The sequence below is a fragment of the Bos grunniens genome, chromosome 29, assembly GCF_055505025.1.
Source record: "Bos grunniens cultivar Pamir isolate PY7600 chromosome 29, Bosgru_T2T1.0, whole genome shotgun sequence".
Classification (NCBI taxonomy): Eukaryota; Metazoa; Chordata; class Mammalia; order Artiodactyla; family Bovidae; genus Bos; species Bos grunniens.
Window position 1 is genome coordinate 793,035 of NC_141193.1, and position 7,483 is coordinate 800,517.

Consider the following 7,483-nt stretch of genomic DNA (forward strand, 5'->3'; position numbering starts at 1 on the left):
CAGGCCGGCACCTTCAGCTGCACTGAGAGGGGCGTGTCTGGGGCGTGTTAGGGGAGATGCTGGGCTCCCCACTAGGGCGCCACTGGGGGGAGGGCTCCTGGGGGGGGCTTCATTCTCACCTGGACCCTTGTCCCTGAAACGGCACCAGCCTGCCAGGCCCACCCCCACCTGGGAGGATTGACTGCCCGTGGAGGGACCTCCAGAGGTCAACCCCTGCCCCTGGGGGTCCCGGGTGGGGGATTATCATGCAGCCGGCCTGGGGCTCAGATAAACACCTCCCTGGAGGTCCCAGGAGCTTGTGGGGCCACCTCAGCTCCCCAGTGTGGGGACCCTGTTTGACCAGCTCACCCCTGGAAGCCGCCTTCTTGGCTGGCCTCCCGGGACCCTGGTTGTGCAGCGCGCACATGCTCTGAGCTGCTGACCTCAGGTGCGGCAGGGGCCAGGTGGGCTCAGGGCTGCCCACTGGGCGCATCTCTGGGGGGAGTCCAAGGCCAGCCCTGGGTGCTTGGCCCCTTCAGGCAGAGGAGCAGAGGCTCTGCCCACACCCTCTGCGCGGGGGCTAAGGGTGTGGCTCCTGGGGCAGCATCTGGAGGAGCAGGAAGCGGGGAGGGGTGCTGGTGGGCACTTGTTCACGAGCAGTTCACACGCCAGCCCTGTAAGGGGTCAGGGCGAGGGTCAGCTGAGGGTCACGATCGGGTGAGGGGAGGGTTGGGGCACAGGTGTTCAGAATCCTCCAGCTTCTCCAGGGTACCTGGCTCTGAGTAGGGGCCGGCATGGAGGGGGCACCCCGCTTCCTGAGGGGGTTCTGCCCACAGGGACTTGGGGTGCTGAGGCCTGGCTCCTTCCACAGAAGATCTGTGTCTGGGGCCTCCCCACACCTCACAGACCACAGCCTGGCCGCCTGCTCCCAGCTCACAAGTACAGAAGCTGCTGTGTGCTCACCTAAAGAAATTTCAGTTTTGTGGAATAGTGTTTAAAGGCCGGGGGGTGGGCAGGCGGGATGTTCTCTATCGTCTCTCCCCGCTGCTCTCCGCACCCTGTCGGACGTCCCAGGACTAGGGGTGCGTGGGCACAGGCGGGTGGGGGCCTGCCCTGGAACCTCCGTGGCTGTCCCTGCAGCCGCCTTTGTTCTGGGGGTGACTGGGTGCCCTTGGCCGTTGGTCACGCTTTGCCGGGGGCCTCGGTGGGGGGCTGCCCCAGGGCTGCTCCAGGTGAAGGCTCAGGGCAGGCTGACAGATGAGGGCTGGGGTCCCTCAGGGGCAGGGGAGTGGGCCTGCTCTCAGGCCTCCGCCTAGCGGGGGCTCCAGGAGGGCGCATGCACCCAGATGAGGGGCTGCAGGGAAGCAGGGCTCTGACAGCCACCGCACCACCCACACCAGTCGGCCGGGGGCCTGGGTGCTGCCCAGGGTGGGCAGCGTGAGGCTCCAGAGGGGGCTGGGGGGACTGTGATGGAAAAGAGCCCCAAGCCCTTCTCTCTCCCGGCACATGTTCCCTCCCCCTGCCTGGACCCTCCTGGGGCCCCGAGCTCCTCCGTCGGGCCACGTGCCCACCTGCCCCCGAGCTCCTCTGTCGGGCCAGGTGCCCGCCTGCCCCCGAGCTCCTCCATCGGGCCACGTGCCCGCCTGCTGCTCCACCCCAGCAGGACCCTGCCTGGACCCTCCTGGGGCCCCGAGCTCCCCCGTCGGGCCATGTGCCCCCACTGCCCCCGAGCTCCTCCATCAGGCCATGTGCCTGCCTGCCGTTCCGCCCCAGCAGAACCCTGCCTGGACCCTCCTGGGCCTTGAGCTCCTCCGTCGGGCCAGGTGCCCACCTGCCCCCGAGCTCCTCCATCAGGCCATGTGCCTGCCTGCCGTTCCGCCCCAGCAGAACCCTGCCTGGACCCTCCTGGGCCTTGAGCTCCTCCGTCGGGCCAGGTGCCCACCTGCCCCCGAGCTCCTCTGTCGGGCCACATGCCCGCCTGCTGCTCCACCCCAGCAGGCGCCCAGCCACAGGGCCTTGGCACCAGCTGCCTGAGTTTCCCACACGCAGCCCCGGGTGCCCCTCCCCACCCAGTCCCCCCTCCATCCAGACTGTGCCCTGCACGCTGGGGGCAGCTGCGTCTCCCAGCAGGCCCCTTGCCCAGGGCCATCCGCATGTTCCGTGTGTCCCAGCGCCTGGAGGGGCCCACACGTGGTCTCGGGCCGGGCAGGGGGCGGGGCTTGTGGCAGGCAAGGGGTCCGCTTGTTGGGGTCCAGGGGGCAGGTGTCACCAGCCGGATGTCCGGTTGGATGTCGGCGGGCTGCAGTCGGCTGCGCCCGGGGCCGGGACACAGAGGCCTGTGTGTGTGCACGTGTGACTCGGTCTGAGTTTCCTGGAAAAGTCACACGTGTGGCCCAGGATCTGTACCACAGGTGGCCCAGGCCCTGAAGTGAGTGAACGGCTCTGGCCTTTCAGCACGGCTGGCGCCCAGGCCCTGCTCCGTCCCGGAGAGGGTGGTGTGGGGGTGCTTGGGAGGGGTTTCCCTCTCCACACGGGAAATCACAAAGCGGGACATTGTTGTCGCTGCTCTGGGGGCGCGGGAATGTGCTGCGCAAACAGTGTGGAGATAAGCCTGTGTGTGGCCATCTCGCCACTGTCCCGTCGGCCGGCCGGCGGCCTTGAGGACAGAGCCCCAGACAAGCGGGCGATTGTCCGCTGCGGAGCCCTGCCTCACAGCTGCCACCTCGGCCTCCTGGCTCAGTTGGGAGGGTGGGCACCGACCCCTAGGCTGCGGCTCCCCGGGGTTGGGGTTGAGGGCTCGGGTGAGGACTCTGCACTCATGGCCTGTGGATGCTTCTAGAGGCTCCTGTTGGGGCTGCGTGTCACTCTGGCGGCCCTGAGGCTCGAGGGTGGTGGCTTCAGCACAGCTGAATTTCAGTCCTGAGGGGTCGGCCTTGTGGCTCCTGTGCCCGGGCCTGTTTGTGAACTGGCCGGGTGGCAGTGGGGGCCGTGATGACCAGGAGCTGGGGAGCTGGGCGTTCACGCAGGGCCAGCAGTGACCTTGCACTGAGCTGGGGGCAAGGTTGCGACTGCCCTGGACCTGGGCTTCAAGGCCAGGGGTGAACAGCCACTGGCTGAGTCTTTCCCAGGAGAAAGGTGAGGTCACGAGTGGCCGTGGGACCAGGACCCTCCGCGGCCTGAGAGCGGACGCTGGGGAGACGTGCCGACCCGGAGACCCTGGGCCCAGAGTGGCCCGAGCAGAGGCTCCCCGAGGGACCTCTGCTGGGGCGGAGTCGCCTGCCCTCTCCTGCCCGCCCCACCCCGGCATCCTGTGTGTGGCTAGCTGGGGAGGTGCCCCCACTGTGGTTCTAGAGCCTACTGCTCCTTCCTGGGGACCCCCACCTGCAGCTAGCAGGGAGCGGCCGCGTGAGGCTTGGGAGGGGCCCGGGCCCTCCCTGTCACGCTCGGCCGCCTCACCTGTGGCTGTCTGGCCTCCTGTCCACTCCGCGGCCAGCCTCCTTCTAGACCCCCACCCTCAGCTACTGGGGTCGGCCCTGCATCCGGCACCGGTGGGGCCAGTGAGCCAGGAGGGGCTGGGAGGGGCCCCCAGAGAGGGTGCTGCAAGGGGATGGGGTGGGCGTTCCCCCGGGGGCCCAGGGCCTCCCTGCCCGCCCCCACACTGCCTTTGGGCCCCAGTTCTTCCTGCAGATTCCTGGGCCCAGATTTGGGGAGGGGGCTGTCCCTGCAGAGCAGCCCCAGGGCTGTCTGTGGTCCCCAGCTCCCTCATGGCACCGTCAGATGGACAGAACTTCGTGTCCATGGAGGGGGTTAGGGGTAGAACTGGCCTTGGCACAGGGTAGGGGGCCCTGGGGACGGGGATGCCACTGCCCAAGCTCACGGCTGCCGCAGGCCGGGTGGAGCTGTGTCCCTGAACAGGCTCACTGCCCACCCCTGCCGGCTGGGCCTGGGCTCCTTAGTGTCCGCTTAGCGCCTGGCCTGGCTGGGGCCTCACCAGGGACCAGAGAGGCTTAGGGGCACATGAGCTGAGGTGGGCTGGGAAAGTGGGCCTGGGGCTGGGTGCCCACCCGCTGCCCAGGCAGCCCTGCAGGAGGGGCCCTGGCCGCCTGGCCCTCCTGCTGGGGAGGAGGGAGCTGGGTCCCAGAGGCTGGCTCCCAGGAGGCGGTGCTCACCCGTCTCTCCGTGACCCCTGTGCTCTGCACGGCCTGCCACCCACTCTGGTTGGGGGACCTCCGATCCCTCTAGGGGGCCAGCACTGCCCCATCAGCACCCCCTCCCTGCCTCTGGGGACCTGGGGCACCCCCAGTTTCCTGGCTTCAACCCCCACTCCCGCCCCCAGTTTGAGGGTCCCAAAGGCTCCACTTGAAGATGGTGGGGGACACTGATGTCTGCAGCTTCTGGTCCAGATCAGAGGCCCCCCTCCACAGCTGATCACGCCCCCCAAACCTTCCATCCCGCCCCGCTCCCGCCCCTCCCCCTCCCCTCCCCCAACACCCTCCCATTCCGCCCCCCAACGCAGGCTTCGCTGTGCTGAGAGCTGGCGGATGTTGGTGAAAAGCAAACAGATAAGGCTGGCGGGAGGGATCCGCGGGGGGCCCGCGTCGGGGTTGGGGTGTTATCGGCTGCTGGGGCCTCCAGACACAGCACTGAGTGCGCAGTGCTGAATGTTTGCTCTGCTGGTGGCTGTGAAGGGGCTTCGGGGAGGGGGGGGGCGCTCTGTCGGCTGCTGCGGGTGTGACCCTGGGTGCAGGGGAGGGGGAAGGATGGGGCAGGGGCTGGTGGTGGGGGGAGTGCATTCTTAGCAGAGGGTCTAGGTCGGGCTGCTGGACAGAGCCGGCCTGGCGGCTCCGAGCCCAGGCTGCCGGGGTCTGGGTCAGGTCCCGGGCTGGCTCTGGGGAGGGCCCCACCTGTGCCTGGTGGAGGGGGTAGGGCAGTTCCGGCATCTGAGCCCACCAGAGGGCCCCATGGTCACGACCTCTGTGTGAATTTTGGGGAGACGCAAATATGCTGCCCGAAATAAGTGGTCCTGAGTTCTGGGGGCCATCAGGTTGGAGGACCCTGCTGCTGCTGCTTCTGCTAAGTCGCCTCAGTCGTGTCTGACTCTATGCGACCCCATAGACAGCAGCCCACCAGGCTCCGCCGTCCCTGGGATTCTCCAGGCAAGAACACTGGAGTGGGTTGCCATTTCCTTCTCCAGGAGGACCCTGCGGGACCCCCAGAAGCACACATCAAGTGGTCTCTGAGGGCAGACACAGTGGGGAGAGCCCTGAGTAGCCCAGGAAGGCTTCCTGGAGAAGGTGGGCTAGAGGAGGGCCAGCCAGACCTTCAAGGCCAAGAGTCGGGCTTGGAGTGGGGAGAGGCCTTGGCCAGGCAGGAAGTGCCACCTGTGTGGCCGAGGGGACAGTGCTGAGGGGCGGGGTCCAGCCAGAGGAGAAGGGGGTGAGATAAGAACGAAGGTGGGGCCGTGACCCGGGACCAGCAGGAGGCAGGGAGGGTGGGCAGACTGAGTGGGAAGTGTCCCAGGGCCGGGCTCCCGGGCTTACAGGGGCTGGTCTGCCAGGCTGGTCACGGAGACTTGGCGTGTGCCACACGGGACCAGGTGGGCTTCTGGGGCCACTTAGGCCAGGTCCTGACCCCGGGGAGCCTTGGGGCCAGGCTTGCTGTCCAGGGGCCATGGGTCCCTCTGGCTGCCTGGGGGGGTGTCAGGCGGGTCCCTGCAGGCCCAGGACAGCGAGTGGCTGCTGGACTTGGGGCACAAAGGCAGCTGCTCGGGGCTCCAGAGCTTATGGGACTGGAGGGCCTGGCGTGGGCTGCAGGACAGGGGCCTGGGGGCTGGGTGAGGCACGTGGGCAGGGCTCGGGCTGCAGGGGTCCCGGCGGGTGGCGCCAGGCACTCCAGATCCAGCCCAACGCAGAGGCACAACTCCCGGCCCCCTGCTGCTGCCCGCTGGGGGCTGGGCGCTGGGGACTGTGACCCGTGATCTTAGCGCTCAGGGGCAGTTCCGAGCGAGGGGGCAGGGCGCAAGGCTCAGGACGGGTCTTTCTTCTTCCTTCCCTTCCTGCTTCTCCGGCTGTTGCTGCTGCTGCTAAGTCGCCTCAGTCCGGTCTGACTCTGCAACCCCATGGACTGTAGCCTGCCAGGCCCCTCTGTCCACAGGATTCTCAGGCAAGAACACTGGAGTGGGTTGCCATGCCCTCCTCCAGGGGATCTTCCCGACCCAGGGACCAACGTCCCTTACGTTTTCTGCATCAGCAGGCAGGTCTTTACCATTAGTGCCACCTGGGAAGCCCCTGCTTCTCCTTCCAGAGGTTAAAAGCATAGCTGGGGGGTGGGTCTTGCTTTTAATAGCTCTGTGGGTATGGAACAAACACACACACAACATGCGTAGACAGGCAGGCCTGGGAGACACTGCAGGTCAGTTCCCGACACAGCAACGCCCAGATGGCATCATGACGGTCACGTCACGCTTTGTTTCCGGCTCATAGAAAAGTTATGTTTATGCTCTCCTGTAGTCTAGTAAGTGTGCAGTAGCACGATTTCTAAAACACACACTCTGGGACTTCCCCGGTGGTCCAGTGGTCAAGAATCCACCTTGCAATGCAGGGGACGTGGGTTCAATCCCTGGTTGGGAAACTAAGCTTCCCACATGCTGTGGAGCAGCTAAGTCTGTGCTCCACGACCAGACAGCCCGGATGCCACGAGGAAGCCCCGCACAGCCAAAAGACAAACCAACCCGCCCACAGCGTGCACACAGCCTAGTTTAAAAATGCTTTATTGCTGGGAGAGCGGATACGTGTATACACGGCGGGGCTGCTTTGCTGTGCGCCCGAAACTGTTGTTAACCAGCCATCCTCCGGCATAAAATAAAACGTTTAAAGAAAGAATGCTTTCTGGCTGAAAAATGCTAACCATCATGGGAGCTCTTAGCAAAGATCACGGACACCACAGGTCACAACAGACAGAAGGAAGAAGAAGCTGGACGCGCCGTGAGAAGCGCCCGGGTGTGACACGAGACAGGAGGTGAGCAGGGCTGCGGGAAAATGGTGCCCATGGGCTCTCTTGGGGCAGGGCTGCCTCCAACCTTCAGTGTGTGGGAAAAAAGGCCGGATATTTGCCAAGCACCATAGAAGGAGCCTGCCCATCCTTGCAGAGCCCCGTTTGATCAGCTTCAACCCAAGCACACACCCGTGAAAACGCCACCACCCTCCAGGACATCAGTGGCCTCCTTTGTCCCCAGAAGTGTCCTGTGCCCCTTTGGGAACGACTTGTCCCAGGCCTGCAGCGGCTGCGGCCCTGCTCTCGGTCACCTCACGTGCATTTTCTAGACTTTTACGTAAATGGTACCACGCACTATGTACTTTTTTGGTCTGGCTTCTTTCACTGAGCTTTTTGAGTGACATGTTTTGAGATTCCTCCACATTGCAGTTCGATCCAGTCATTGGCCCCCTCTTGTCGCCCAGCAGTCGTCCTGGTTTGGGTGAGCCTGTCTGCTCCTCCATCCCCCACT